The following is a 16,426-nucleotide window of genomic DNA, read 5'->3' on the forward strand; positions in this document are numbered from 1 at the left end:
TGCCTATCTATTACACGAAAATAACATACTTAAACTCCAGTTTTTCTCACAAAATGTGATGAGGCATGGCATAAGACTTACATGATGTGGTTGTTTTTTGTGTGTTGTGCACAATTTCAGTTGAAATGTTGTTTTATCTCCATCACATGTATACCTACTAACTTAAAAACTTGTAATATACTTAATAAATCACTGTAATTAAAGCAATTCGAAACACAGGTTTTTTTTGTCTAAGTTTTTTCTTCTTCTCTTCTATTTTGTGTGTTTCTTTGAGAATTGTATATTTTTCGAGTGAAAGTCACTGAATGTGGTAAACTAAAGCACAATGGTGTCTCATCCTCACGATGTCGAACAGGTATTGTAATGTCAACAAAAGAGATAATTTTCGTTTTGAAGCAAAAATGTGAGCTACAGCAGTTAAATAATATAATGAGACGGCCATTTACCATTTTACATTCGCAATTCACTTCCATGTGTCTATTGTGACTGTTAGAGAAATTTACTGCACTTTTTGCAATTGAAGAACTAGCCTGATGCTTTGAGGAAAAACATGGTCATTAGGCTATAATAGCACCTTACTGTCTCGCTGGGACGTTTTTTGTTGAGGCGTGTGTGGGAAGTTTTTGTTTCGAGCCGAAGGCGAGTTGTTGTCTTGCGGCCAGAAAATGCGAACTTTACACTGCATTAGAAGTCAAACATAAAAGAAAATTCAATTTTCCTACAGAATGAATGCGGCATTCACAGGCCCTGTACAATAGCCAGTATGGTGAGTGTGGTATCATTTGAAAGCTCTTGACGTTTAGAATGCGAGTGAAGTTCATTACAATTAACTTTATACAAAAGAGTCGCTCAGGCATTGTTCAAACTTCTCTAACGTACTCCACGTCAGAAGTCGAATGGCTGGAATTTAAGAATAACAACCAAAGACTGGAATTTTGCTAACTATTTTGAGGTGGGTGTAATAGACTATGCCAATCATATTTAACCAATGATGCCATTTTAAAGGTCATCAATAGTGGTGACTTTATCACTATTTTATTTTACCGGAATCATGCACACATTCAAATAAAAGCATTTCCGTCAAAAAAATCATTTTTTAAATTAACGGACAAAAAAATTTCAGTTTTGTGGTGTCACTTACGACTATCTTCACAACAGACATGTCAAGAATTTTGTTTACCTGAATGGCAACATATTTTTGTAGGTTTTCTTCACATTTTACCGACTGAATCAGCACGAAACGTATTGCAGGCAATTTCTAGGCACATAAAATTAAGGAATTGAACACTGAATGGCACAATTCACACCAAATTACTTTTAAAAATGAGATTTTCACAACACCCACAATGTTTGACCAAATTAATTTGTCTTTAAAAGTATTTCGGAGAATTTGTCCTAAATTCTGTTTAAGACACTAGCATGAGCACACTCGGAACTATTTTCTGTGCGAAATTTAAACTGAATCACTTTGTTTTACGCGAAATACTACAAATTTTCGACAAAAACTTGTTTGAGATTTAAAATTTACTGTCCCGATTTGACATTTCATCAAAACAAAATTCAGTGAATCAGTCAAAACTGGATGAACTGAATGAACAATACTACTCATACTACTGTAATTGCAAAGTGGCAAACTTAAGACCTTATGTGGAATTTGGGTGGAAAATGGCGCAAATCACATATTTCAGGAATTTATAAAGTGAAAAATCTTTTCGGTTTCAAGTTTTTTCGTCAAAAGACGAGACACGGGTATCTTTATTTTCAATTTTTAGCTGCTTTATGTAAAAAAATTGAGAAAAAAAATCATTTTGGCGTAGTCTATTGACTAAAATCTGTCGAGTAAATTTTTTTTCCTCTTGACACCTGCTATTGCTACGACATCTATTCACGAAATAGAAGTAGACCATTGAAAATGTGTGTCTGTATCTACACAATTCATTTAATCAGATGACACGAAAATTTATTTTATTTCTGAACCATCCTATCTATTTTAAGAACACCATACTTATGAACCATAGGTCGACAATCATTAATTATTCTCGACAAAATGGTCATTGCCCGGTGTAATATGCAGTAAACGCAATAACAATATCATTCGCTTACACATTTTAATGAGAAATTCAAATGAACATTTTGTTTCTGGCTAAGATTAAAGCGATTGAATTTCATTGATTGGATGCTGAAGCACACGAAGTCAAGGATAATGATGATCGCGTATGGTCATTAAGACAATAAAATAATTAAAATTCAAACTTATGTGACAATGACTGTCGATATAAAGTAAATATTTTATTAATGGCTCATAATAAATGCGACAAATGAAATCTTAGGAGTGTTATGAACAAAAGTTGTTTTTGAAAAAAGAAAATAAAATGGAATTCTCTTATCGTAAACTCATAAATATTCACGACTTTTTCTGCTTTCGCATCTATTTTTCCCTAAGAATGGGATACTCTGAGAGTAATAAAATATTGATTTATAATCATTGAGTCAGTCGACCAGTTGCTGGCGATATATTTTATCGAACAAAATCGACTTTGTAGCTGGCTGGGAGGTGCGGGAAAACAGGGAAAGTAGGAAAATAAGTAGCTCAAAGACGTAGAAACACCAGAGTGGTCAGAATCAGAATAAAGTCGAAGCATTATAATTTGAGCGATTCTATTCATTTTTAAATAATTGTAGTTTTTCAAGAAATCATTTCGAAAACATTACTGTATAAAAGCTTACACATGCGCAGTAGAGCTGTTTACTCGCGGTATACCTGCGGGTAATCCGTTCTAATGCACGTGTATAAGTTTTTTAATCTGTAATGTTTTCGAAATGATTCCTTCGAAAACTACAATTATTTAAAAATGAATTAAATGAGTAGAATCGATCAAATTATAATGCTCCGACTTTAACTTTTTTATCAACAACTATTAACCACCACTTTTACATATAAAGATAAATGCAACAGCTTCTGATCTGTGAAACTATCTTTCTCCTCATTAAACTCGACAGTAGTGTTTTGCACATTCTGAGAGCAACAGCTTCCGAACCACTGACCTGTGATTCGTAATTGTTCTTTTCTTCGAACGTTCAACGTCTTTGAACTGCTTTTTTCTAGTTTTCCTGTTTTCCCGCACCGTTTGAAAAATAAAAAAAATCTGTCCATAGCAGCGGGGTGGATTGTGACAAGGTCGCAAAGAGTTGTATGTAAATAGAAACATTTTTAGCCCCGTACGAAGTACTGGGGGCTTATAAGATTAATATGCCGTTTGTAACACGTCGAATTGGAAGCAGACAGTAAGGGCAAAGCATTTGGTTATGTTCATAGATGACGAATCCGCAATAAAAAAAATGTCCGTCCGTCCGTCCGTCCGTCCGTCCGTCCGTCCATCCGTCCGTCCGTCCGTCCGTCCGTCCGTCCGTCCGTCCGTCCGTCCGTCCGTGACCCCTATAACTTGAGTAAAAAGTGTCCGATCTTAAAAATTTTTTTTTTCCCTGATTGGTACGGACAAAAGTAAGGTCAAGTTCGAAAATGGGCATGGTAGGGCCGGCCCTTCCAGGGCTAGGGCCTTATAGGTGTTTTTCAGTCTTTTGCGATATCTACAGAAATACGCACGCAGTAGCTGCTTGTGATATATCAAATGAAAGGTATTGACGAGTAGAACAAAGTTGCTGAACATTGTTTTTGGGTAGGATGCAACGTGGGCTTGCTGGGAGGGCTCAAAGGGCGTTACTCGGCCCTAAGTGATTCACTATAAATTATCTCATGACATATGACAGATGGAATATTGGTTTCTTCGGCAAAGTCTTAGAGTTTTGAGAGTAGAAGACGGCTGTATTCATGAAAATGTCGAAAAGTTGGACCTTGGTGTTTCAATCAGGTTTTTAGAATTATCTCATGACATATGACAGATGGAATATTGGTTTCTTCGGCAAAGTCTTAGAGTTTTGAGAGTAGAAGACGGCTGTATTCATGAAAATGTCGAAAAGTTGGACATTGGTGTTTCAATCAGGTTTTTAGAATTATCTCATGACATATGACAGATGGAATATTGGTTTCTTCGGCAAAGTCTTAGAGTTTAGAGAGTAGAAGACGGCTGTATTCATGAAAATGTCGAAAAGTTGGACATTGGTGTTTCAATCAGGTTTTTAGAATTATCTCATGACATATGACAGATGGAATATTGGTTTCTTCGGCAAAGTCTTAGAGTTTTGAGAGTAGAAGACGGCTGCATTCATGAAAAAGTCGGGAATTTGGAATTGGCTGTTTCAATTATGTTTTTGGGGTTATCTCTGAACCTACAGGAGTTATATTGCTACTTTTTGTTTCGTTTGTCAGATTATTCAATACCGAAAGAAAGTTGATAAAAAAAGTTGCAAATACGGGTTCCTAAAATTACATCGTAAACTTTTGTTTTACTTGAGAAGTACTTCGTACGGGCTTTTGTAATTGCGCTATGCGCAATTTTAAAGATGAACACTTTCAAAAATGGGCAATAATGTCAAGTACGCAATAAGGTTACAGAAGCATTTTGGTAACGGACGAATATGGGTTACGGGCTTATTAGGGGCTACGGACGTATTATGGTTACGGACGAAATAGGATTACGGGTCGTACGGGGCTAAGTCGCAGCAAACGCTCCGACTGTTCTGATGCCTTGTTTTAAATTAAAATAAAATGATGGGTGAGGCTATCAGTTAACAACATACTATTGCGTACACTTTCGGAACACAATTCATCGTTTAGCTGCATGAGTTGAAAGTTTTTGATTAAAATGATAACAAATCATCGAAAATTACATCCAGCAATTTACCAATCTTCAACCAGATGGTTCGATTCTCAGAAATATCTTCGAAGGTGCTTGTACGTATGCACAGTATCAGTGCTAAGAAATCTAAAAAAAAAACATTTTACTTTTACACTCGGTGCCTGTATACGTTCATTTCAGAAACATAACAATGTTCAATAAAATGATTTTATAGAATTTTGAAATATATTTTATGGAAAGGTTGCTATTATTACTAAATGCTATGCAATATTGCTATTATACATCGATAGAATATATACCAGCCAGCGTACACAATGAACATACCTTCAGACAATTTACAATAAATTTTATAAAATTTAATTTTTCGATTCCATAAGTTCAACGCATATAAATCATCGCGAACAAATCCATAAGTATATCTCTCAGTGTGTCCGTAATCCGTAATGGTGTGTTTGACTGTTCATTGGTGAATTGTGGAGTTAGATTGGAAAAGTGTTTTACTCGGGCTAAATATATTGGTCGAACGATAAAGCAACAGTAAATTTATATATTATGCAAAATATCAATTATGTCAGTAAAATTCATCACGCTTATTGACTGGATGGATATTAAAATGCAGTGAAGTGTAAAAATACTTTTAAAGGTAATGTTATGTTGAGCAATTTTCGGGTTTTTATGATACAAATTTGTGAATGAAAATTTTTATTTTTTTGTAATTTTCATTTTCTTAAAAACCGACTGAAGCCACACATTATTCTAGAGTTGGTAGAAAAAAATATAGAGAAATTAACTAATCAAGGCCTAACTTTCGTGGACTTTTTCTTTGACAGATGCTATTGGCAATCGATAGTGAATAGTCTAAGTTACACTATTGGCACTCTAATGTCATTAGTCTAATTAACACTCGAGTGCCATTAGTCTAATTGACACTCGAGTGCCAATAGTTCAGGTAAAATTAATAGCACTCGAGTGCCAATAGTCTAATTGGAATGAACATTAAGGCCAGGAAGTTGTTTACAATTTTTGCGATAGTAAACACCTTAACCTGACCTTAAACAATTTTGTTTCAATAATTATTTCCGTTATCAGTAGAACTAAAAACTAAATTTCCCAGGTGCCAATAGTGTCAATAAGACTATTGGCACTCGAGTGTCAATAAGACTATTGGCACTCGAGTGTCAATAAGACTATTGGCACTCGAGTGTCAATAAGACTATTGGCACTCGAGTGTCAATAAGACTATTGGCACTCGAGTGTCAATAAGACTATTGGCACTCGAATGTCAATAAGACTATTGGCACTCGAGTGTCAATAAGACTATTGACAATCGATCGTCAATAAGACTATTGACACTCGATCGTCAATAAGACTATTGACACTCGAGTGTCAATAAGACTATTGACACTCGAGTGTCAATAAGACTATTGACACTCGAGTGTCAATAAGACTATTGACACTCGAGTGTCAATAAGACTATTGACACTCGATCGTCAATAAGACTATTGGCACTCCAGTGTCAATAAGACAATTGGCACTCCAGTGTCAATAAGACAATTGGAACTCGAGTGTCAATAAGACAATTGGCACTCGAGTGTCAATAAGACAATTGGCACTCGAGTGTCAATAAGACAATTGGCACTCCAGTGTCAATAAGACTATTAGCACTCGAGTGTCAATAAGACTATTGGCACTCGAGTGTCAATAAGACTGTTGGCACTCGAGTGTCAATAAGACTATTGGCACTCGACAGTATCAATTCGATTATTGGCACTCAATTGCCAATAGTGTCAATTAGACATCGTCACTAGAGTGTCAATCGTAAAAATTATACCATAAGCACTCGAGTGACAATTGTCACTTTGTTTTCCTTAAAATGCAAAGAGTTGTTGGTGTGTATGCCTCTACAACCATCAGTGGATATAAAGGATAAGAAGAAGAATTTAACCGATGCGGCCTGTACATATCAATGGCACCTATTTAATTTGAGACCAACTTCGCAATAAATTTTATTTATTATTTCACTCACTCTTCAGTCGCCAATTAAACGAGAAGAAAAACTGCTGGCTAATTCACCAATAAATATCTTAAGACATTTATGCAATCCATGCAATATTGACTCTTCTGCCGAATCGGTCGTTTTCAATTTATTTCTAAATGTGAAATTAACGAGCAATTAACTAAAAATTATAGCCAGTAAAGTAAAGTGTTTAAATCGTCCAATAAATTAAATTGACTTGCAAGACCGCAAAAGCTATTGAAGATTTTTTCATCTCTTTATGCTAGAAGTGAGTTAAGGACACAATTACTTGGAAATATTATGAAAAACGTAAAGATTTTTGATTGGTAAATTAATTCTATGTTCGTCGAATATATTATACATCCAAAGCTGTCTGAAGCAAAGGTTCTTGGCGCACTTTTCACATAAGATTCTAAGCGAAATATAGAATCAGAATCAGAATTGTGAAAAAAAAGATCCACGGACCGCATTATAAATTATGGTTTAACTGCTTACATTAATTTCACTGCTAACGCATTATAATATTTTGCCGATTAGACGAGCGTTTAGTATCATTTTATTGATTTTTTGGTTGTCAAGGTTAATAAAAACTCAATGTGAATTCCAACAATAATTTTTGTCAATGTTTATACCAATTGATGATATGGATGGATTGGACGATTGAGTTGTAGTCTTGAAAATTATGAATGAAAATATACTTAACGCAAAAATTGGTTTACTTTTGAGAACGATATGTCCTTAATAAAAATAAGAATTCTTTTGAAGGAAATATTTCGTTCGGTCCGGTTGTAATAAATCGGAGAAAAATACAATTTTGTTATGACTGTCGTTTGGAAGTCAGCATTTCCTTTCTAATCGAATTGATTCAAAGTCAGGGTCTTATGACAAAAAATTACTTGAATTGTTCGTAACGATAAGTTCACTGATCAATACGATAATTTTGAAAATGGTCTACGATTGTTAACAACGTTAAATAGAGACAACGGCCGTAACCCTAGTTACCGCGATAGCTCGAGTATCAAAACATTTGTTTCCCGAAAAAGTTATTTCCCCTTTCTCAATACCTTCTGTGTTTAGTGAAAAAAAAACACCTTTGAATCGTACTTTTACTCCTTTATTTCCCAATGCATCAAGGACATTATTCAGAAAATGGAGTGGAGTAAATGTAAAGAGATTCGCTACTCTTATGTATGGGGGCCGAATAGAGCGAATGGAACGAAAAAAGTTCATGGTTTGCGATAAATTCAATTTTTTTTAAATTTAAAAATCTATTTAAAAAAAATTCAGTCAGGGGACCTGACCCATTCAAGAAGCGGGGTCCAGTTGCTCCAATGTATTTCATAACAATTAAAAAAAAAACATTTTGTTGCTTATTGTTCAGCAGTTCAGCTCAACAATCATTATAAAACAAATCTGACAAAATAAAATCGTTTCAAATTGAGCTTTCTGCAGGAAAATCAGATTGTTATACCTCATTTGTGTTACACTAAAATTGCAACGAAAAACCACCAAGAATCTGAAATTTACATTAATTTTGCACAGAAATTCCTTCACAGAACGTATAGTATTACAATTACGTCCAACCATGAATGACTAAAATGTTGAGCAACCCAACCTCCAAGAAATCGTGTTCAAGGTGTGGATTTGACAAGAACCACATAGAATTCAATTGAGAGAGGTAATATAGAAGCGCTTGCACACACATTGTGGATTGTGTGTTTATATACCGAAATTGAGTGTTCGTAAAGATTGTGCAAAGTTTAATGTGAGAATTAATTTCCAATTTGATTTAATAATTCACGTGTTTTGTGTGGATTTATTGGTTTTACTCGTAAACTTTTGTCAACAATGTGAAGACTTTTTTTGTTTAGATATTCTTCGGTTATTGATATTCGGCAAACAAATGGTCGTAAATTTAAATATCAAACGTTTTGTTTGATTTCTGTCAGAAGATGAAGAAAACCCCCATGGAGTGGAGATGTACCTATTTTATAACCAACGAATTTTATGTTTCTGCGATTTTTTTAATGAGATATCTGAGCCAGTACTTCTTTATTTGAAAAGATGATAGGAAACCTCGGTTGGAATGTAGAAATGACACTCTAGTAAAATATCCGTGAAATGTCATAGCTGTGAAGTTGGTTCACAAAAAAATAGAGCGCTGACGTTAGTAATTAAAAACTAGTTGTTATATTGAAAAATTAGCAACGCAACAAATGGAGTAAAAGATCAGCGCTCTATTTTTATTGCAACCAACTTCACTTCAATGACTTTTCATTGATATTTGCTAGTGAAGTTATTTCACAAAAAAAAACAACAAGCTACTATGCATCTTAACACCATTTTCACACGTGTAATGTTGTTCTATAATCTACATCGTAGTATACTATACGATGAGAAATTTCGTAAAACAATAGAATGTCACTGGCCCTTGAAAAATCGTAATTAACCAAAAAAATGCGTTACTTAAACTGTCTGTATCCGCTCTCTGCGTTATATTCTATTTTATAATTGATAAAGGTCTTTTTTGTGTCCAAAATAAGCATATATCAAGTGATTGCGCAACCAGATTGATATGTGCAATTCTTTGTTTAAAAAAAAACTTTTTTTGTTTTCAGATAATAATATTTAGAAGTCAATTTAATATGAACAAATCTGATTTGACAATAGAAACCAAAATAATTAACAAACTAATGCCAAACTTGATTAATTTTTGTGAAATCATAATGCGGTATTAACCGTTTTCGAAGTATAACACAAAATTTTCAGTTGACTGATTTTGAAAGCTCCACTACCGTACTTAGACGAAGTGTAATATATGTAACATGGAAAACGAAAAACCGTTCAATATGTGTACACGCTATAGCTATATTCGGAAACAGATTTTTATTTCACTAAACACTAAACAATGTCTTGTGTTTATATGGTATTAATAATGCATGGTGTTCATTGAATGACCGAAAGATTTTAATCATTTTCGTATTGTTATGCATTAGAAATCCATAAAGTATATAATTGAAACCTTGAAAATCAATGGTCAGCCAACAATTTAGAAGAATTGTTGTGAAGTCAGTCATTTTAAAATTATTCAATTAATTAAAGGCTCTTTTCCGCATCGTACTATTACATTAAAATTACTCTTTTTATGTCGACAAAATAATGCCTAGAAGTGTTTTTTCTACAAAGAATTTTACTTGAACAACACTGTTCATTGTGTAAAGTGCACGCAGTATTGGCTAAGATGTAGATATTCATGCCGAGGGGAAAACAACTAGAGAAAATGGAGGGGACAGGCTTTTTTTCTAATTTCAATGCAAACAGGAAACACATTTCGGTAATATATTTGATAGCTCGTCGGTAAAGTAAACTAAATAATAGGTAACATAGACTAATCGATAAAGTCGACCAAATAGTCGACAACGGAGCAAGGTTTATTGTAGAGAATTTTGATTCTGACAAATTCGGAAAATTTGTAATAATTTTTACTGATTTTTTTAGAATTATTTCGGAATTATTCAGAATTTGTCAGATAAAAATTCTCTAAATAAAACCTTACTACGTTGTCGACAAGTTGATCTACTTTATCGATTTAGAGAACTTTATCTTACCGATGACTCTATCAAATATTACTAAAATCTGTCCTCTTTTTGATCCTTTTCAAAAACAGCCTACCTAAATCGTATTTGTGCCTAGAAAGGAATTCGACCCTAGAAGCCAAATCCACTTTTTAAAAAAATGGTCGACGCTTCTATGGCTACTAGGAGGTGATAAAAAACCGAAAACATTCAATTTTTATACAGGTACACGAAACGTACAGGATCATGTGGAGTGTCTTTAGATAGGCAATTGTATGTACTTTCGGAGCAAATAGGGACTCATAGGTGTTTGATGTAACTGTAAATAGGTTTACATAATATTTGATAGTTGTCGGTAAAGTAGACCAAATCGTCGCTGCAGTTTTATAAATAAATAAATTTTTTCAGAATTTTTACTGATTTTTTTTATAATTATTTCGGAATTATTCAGAATTTGTCAGAATCAAAATACTCTTAAATAAATCCTGCTACGTCGTCGACGATTTGGTCTACTTTACCGATTGAGTCTACGTTACCGAATTACATGGAAATTTTCAGAAAAATACCAAATAAGGGTAAAGGGTAAATGACAGATTGACTCTAATATCATGGTCAATCGACATCTTGGGTGAAATAAAAGGAAATAGAAGTACGTGGTACACCATTTCGTTGAGCTGTATACTCCTCGTTGTACACCGAATATTTACATATCAAGCTATTAACCACATTAGTTGGCTGAAGCAGATATGTAAATTGTATTGTTTTATAGGGAAAGTTTATAAAAAAGACATGAATCTCGAGCGAGGCTATCAAGGTTTTGCATATGTGAAAAACGATAGCAATAAATTTCAGAAGTTAAATGACTGCATATTGCGTACATTTTAACTAAATCTTTAATTCCATTTTGTGATCTCATAAATACAAAATGCTTGAAACAGAAACAAATTCGTTTTCAGTTCAAATGCTCTATTTGGTACAGTTTTGCTGTGTTCAATTAATTTTGAAAACAACCATCAATAAGTTGGTTGGTATTATATACCTAATGAAATCGCATAGATTCGATTATATATATTGCTGCTAACGCTGATCAATTCGCTTTTTTTGTATTTATTAAAAATAGAAAAACATAATCTTAAAAAAATCAAGTTCATCACTGGTCGATGCAGGTATAACACATTTACTATGTTTACTATTGAAAACCGTATGCGAAGTTGAGTTAATTTATGCATGGGATAGGCCTTTGAAGTTGAAAATAGTAAATCCAATTTAAGGTTAAATATTAATTGTAAAATTGATATGCACAACTAATTAGCAATTAGATTTATTGTCGAAGGAAAGTGACGTCATGTGGTACATTAACACTCACAATGGAATTAATTTTGTGTTTTTTTCTGAAATTCTTGTCCGAGAAAAATTAATTCACTAAGCATGTGAAGCTCACTGATTCATAAGAACAATAGTTACAGGTTGATTTCAACAATGAAAGCCTAAAACAGTTGTATGGTCTATCGTTCACTCGGAGGATATAAAAATTAGATTTGCGCCATCAAACGCACTAATTTTCATATTATTTTGACATAAATTGCGTATACGTTTAAGATGAATGGGCCGATACCTGTTCTGCACTTTAAATGGATTTTAATGTATCATAGCAGTGGGGATAAGCGAAAGCGGATAAGCCGAAGAAAATGCTCTGAACTCGGAAGAAAATCCCTTGAGAAAATTCAATTCAAATCATGGTATTATGTCTGACTGCTGTCATCTGTTAACGACATCGACTGCAAAATTAAGCAACGAACTCTCCAATGTGGTCTTATATAGCAAAATATTCATATGTCAAAACTAATGGAAGTAAAAGATTTTGTATCAATCTGTTGAAAAGATTAAAGGAAGTAAGAGATTCGGTAATTTATATTGAGGTAATCCATTCGACGTCAGTAAATGGACATGTCCTTGATTAACATTCAACATTCTGTAACAGTGAAAGTATATTCAGATGGTATGTTTGTATCACACAAATGTGATATTTGATGATAAAACGTGCGGGGCGATATCAATTAACCAATATTAACGGGATCGCCGAAAAATTCGGAACTATTTGATATACCGTATTTTGTAACAGCGTATTCAGGGCTTATTTTAGAGAATTTTAGTGCCACAAATATCTAAAAATTCGGAATAATTCCGAAAAACTCAGAATTTTTTCGAATTTTTTTCCAAATTTTGACAGACTTTTCGGAATTTGCAGTAGTTTTAAGAATTAAAATTGTCTGAAATAAGCCCTGGTGTATTTTATTGTCGCCGTGTCCGGCAAAGATTCACTGTTTTTCGCTTAAACTGTTAAAATGAACCCTTATTTTTGTAAATTCTCAAGATTTGTAGTTATATTACTGAAAGTGCATAATAAATCAAGGTAATTAATGACGTTATATAATTAGAATATAAAAATTTTCCGTATGATGTCATTTAGCCCATCATATTTTTACCAGTTTTATTAAAAACTTCAGTCAAAAAATCGATACACGTCCGAAAATCACATACACAAAATAAAGTAAACGAAACCACAACAACTCTAATGACTCATTAAAAAATGTCTAGATTTAAAATCTTAAATGAGAAAAAAATTCCTGATCAAATTTATCTCTTTAAAGATTTAATTTTTATTTTAAGAGACGTGTATCATTCCCAGCTAAATTTATACATCGAATATAATGACCAAGCGGACATTCAACACCTTTATAATTTAGCTATAGTGATTTTAATCGATAGGTGTTTTTTTCTCGAACGTTATAAATGATCAGCTGTTAAATTTGCTAATATAATTATTGTAACAATACGATCAGTAAGCCACGACACGCGATCCATCAATCATCAGTGTGCGTTTCAATGTGACCGCTAAATTGTTTTACACCCGGAATTCCTTTAGCCATAAAGAGTTTTAATTGTAAAATATTTTGGATGAATAATTTGGTAAACGCAAATTTCGTTCATCAATTAAAGATTTACAGAATTTCTGCCAAAAATAGCCGACGAACATAAAAAAGGTAAGAAACTGGTTTTATGCAAGTGGGTTGCGAAAAGTGAACTTTTTCATGATTTGGGGGACTTTATGAAGTAATTTCATACTTAGGAGGGTGTTTTTTTCACTGTTTCTCTGGGGACCTTGCTTTTTGTCACTTAGTTAAAAAACAATTCCTCTTTCTCATTAGTGACAAAAAGGGTCTAATTTATGCAAACGATAGTTTGAATTGAACACGTTTCATATAAAACCACAATTATTTAACTAAATTGTTTGCAGACAAAATTTTGTGAATTATTATTGCTGAACCGACGTAAAACTAAATTTTTCGATGTATATCCACTATGGCCGTGATTGATTACTTGTAAAGGGTTTCAATGATTGTAATAAAATTTTAAAACCTATTAGTGGAAATTGAAAGATCTTTATTGATGTAACGTTATTTGTAAAACTTCACTTTTCATAGCTTATTGCAGATAACTTTGCGAAATGCGGTTGTTTTTGTCACACGATGCTCGCTGCGCTCGTTTGGTTACTTCACATCTAGTGACACAAACAACCCCATTTTGCAGCTCATTGCATAAATAACTATTTCCACGCAGAATCTTTTTTAAAGAAATGTCCTCATCATCTCTTTAACCACATACTCTAAACTACGTTGTTAAGATTCATATCACGTATTTTTTGCAATTGATTTTTTTTAAAATAATTTCCAACCGTTTTATTGAGACATTTTTGCATACGTTCTGTTATTTAACAAAGCATCATCTGTTGCACAATTGTAATTTTATGAACGAAAAGAAAAATGGGTAAGTTTTAACGCGTCCTCTAGTTCAACAAGTTGGATGCAATATTGCCAGCAAATCAACCAAAATAACTCAATTCCAAATATTAATCAGTATGCAATGTGCATTCAATGGAATTGTTTTGTTTTTTTCTTCTATTTATGTATTCGTTGCATCGATTCTATTTTTATATAATCGATTTTAATATTTAACAACACTTTCAGGTAATAACACACAATAAATTCGATTGCTTTATTGGTACCATCTCCGTTAAATGTTCCAACGAAATAAAATTTATTGTAAAAACGTTACATCGTTGAGTTACGTTGAACTTAAGATTTCATTTAAAATGCAGTCAGATGATTCAAAAGTGCAACGTATTGTTTTCTAAGATTTATTGTTTGGCAGAGTAGGGGTATAGGTCAAATGATTCACCTACCTTTCAGTTCCTTTTTATATAAATTGCGATTATGTCGAAGAATTTGTTACACTTTGCACAATGATCAACGAAGAGAACGAAAGCCGTACAATTCCAATTTAATCCAAAATGCAATTCTTGTGTTGCACCGATAAAAAATCCACTTAAGATCACCAAGTACTTGTTAAAAAATCGATTTATTTTCACCCAACAATAAATATAATGTTTGTCTATATTGTTGATCGATAAAAAACGAGAAGAAATTTATCAACTTTATTGCAACGAAAGTATGTATATAGCACCGACCGCTCTTGTATATTAATGTGAAAAAGAAAATAAAAACGAAAAATTCAACGCTTTTTTAATAAACAACCGTGACTTCTTCGATGTGTCTCGCGAAACATAATAAAATATCATTTGGAAATGGTGTAAGCATTAAGGTGAATAAAATGTTTTTTCTTCAAATAACAAGAAAAGAGAGACTACACGCAGACCATTCTCCAACTCCCACTTTTTTGGTTTCTTTTTCGCGTATTTTCTGAGATTTGTTTGAGCTAACACATTATCTAAGGAGTTACGAACCGTTCAAACTGTTTGCTCGCGCTGGCAAATTGTTTGAACGAAATTCGTATAGTGTTGAATGTTGAACCGGACGGCTTAAGTTAAACATTTTGTTTAAGGTATCGACCATTGAATTTTATCACAATTGAGATGTGATGTGAAAAATAAAATCGCAACATTTTCAATGGTCGTAAATAGTTATTATGTATCGAGCTACTGAAATTTCGCTTGCTCTAGCGTATAGTGCACTTTACGGCAGAATAATAGTATCTTTCGTTACGAGTGATGAAAAATTCTGATTTCATCACGAATTACGAACTACGTTTTTTTTGCCGTAATGATCATGATGAGACGACACCACAACAACACAATCTACAATATCAATCTACAAACTCTAGAACAATTGCATCAACTATTGTGCACACTCGATTGCGTCCGAAAAAGTATATATGAAATTCTATTGTCGGCTGGAAAGTTGCTCTCTGACAAGTACTGAAAAATTTAATTTTTCGATCAGTGATGAAAAACGTCGAATTATGATCGTAAGGCACAAAAATGAATTTTATTAAATTTGTAAAATCGATTTTCGACACCTAGTATTGATAGCAATTTTTTGTGGACAACGCCAGTGGCGATCCCCTTATCAATCTCACACCCTTGATACATTACCTAATTTTTGAGGTGTAGAAAGCTGAAAATCGTGAAGAACGTGCAAGTCTCCAAGAGATTTTTGGTAATCGCTTATGCACAGTAAAGTGCACTTTACATCACTGCTTGTGACAGGTAAAATGCACTTACAGTCCACAAACATGTAAAGTGTGTTACGTCACTGCTTGTAAATGCTTGTTTAGGCACGTGTGATTACTCCACTCGCCTTCGGCTCGTTCCGCAAACCTCAGACTTGCCTAAACAAATATTTACAAACAGTGACGTAAAAACTATTACATGACAAGGGATATAAAAAGTTGAAAAGTTCAGTTTTTGTGTGAAGTTGATCTGAGGCGAAGCCGGGAGGTCAACAATCACACGAAAACGATAATTTTCAAATTTGTCTGTAATTGATTTTACATGCTACATGCGTCCAAAACCGTACTGTGGTGATCACAGTTTGCCATTGAATTGTATAGCATCAAGTAACCTGTGCTCGCCTATATATACCGTGTACATTGCGACAATAAATCATTCACTATCCAGCTTCGGCCGAGACAACACATCTACGTCTTTCCCTTATAGATTAGATAGTAGACAGTTGACTGTAGTCCTCCCATATTCTATATGGTCGAGATTAGCTGCC

The 16,426-nt window shown here is 33.5% G+C and overlaps 1 protein-coding gene and 1 long non-coding RNA gene across 3 annotated transcripts in view; one reads left to right on the forward strand and one right to left on the reverse strand.

Annotated features, from left to right (window-relative positions):
* Nucleotides 1-15,099, reverse strand: part of LOC119071543 — a 53,292-nt gene extending 38,193 nt beyond the window's left edge. For both annotated transcript variants that reach the window (XM_037176441.1, XM_037176439.1), the window contains exon 1: nucleotides 14,593-15,099. The gene's annotated coding sequence lies outside the window, so the exon portion shown is untranslated. The remainder of the gene's footprint in view (nucleotides 1-14,592) is intronic.
* The window catches only part of LOC119071600, a 29,312-nt gene that overhangs the window by 694 nt on the left and 12,192 nt on the right, over nucleotides 1-16,426 (forward strand). The window contains exon 2 of the long non-coding RNA XR_005086684.1: nucleotides 1,073-1,079. This is a non-coding gene — a long non-coding RNA (uncharacterized LOC119071600). The remainder of the gene's footprint in view (nucleotides 1-1,072; nucleotides 1,080-16,426) is intronic.

Source organism: Bradysia coprophila, assembly GCF_014529535.1.
Source record: "Bradysia coprophila strain Holo2 chromosome IV unlocalized genomic scaffold, BU_Bcop_v1 contig_5, whole genome shotgun sequence".
In the NCBI taxonomy this organism is placed as follows: Eukaryota; Metazoa; Arthropoda; class Insecta; order Diptera; family Sciaridae; genus Bradysia; species Bradysia coprophila.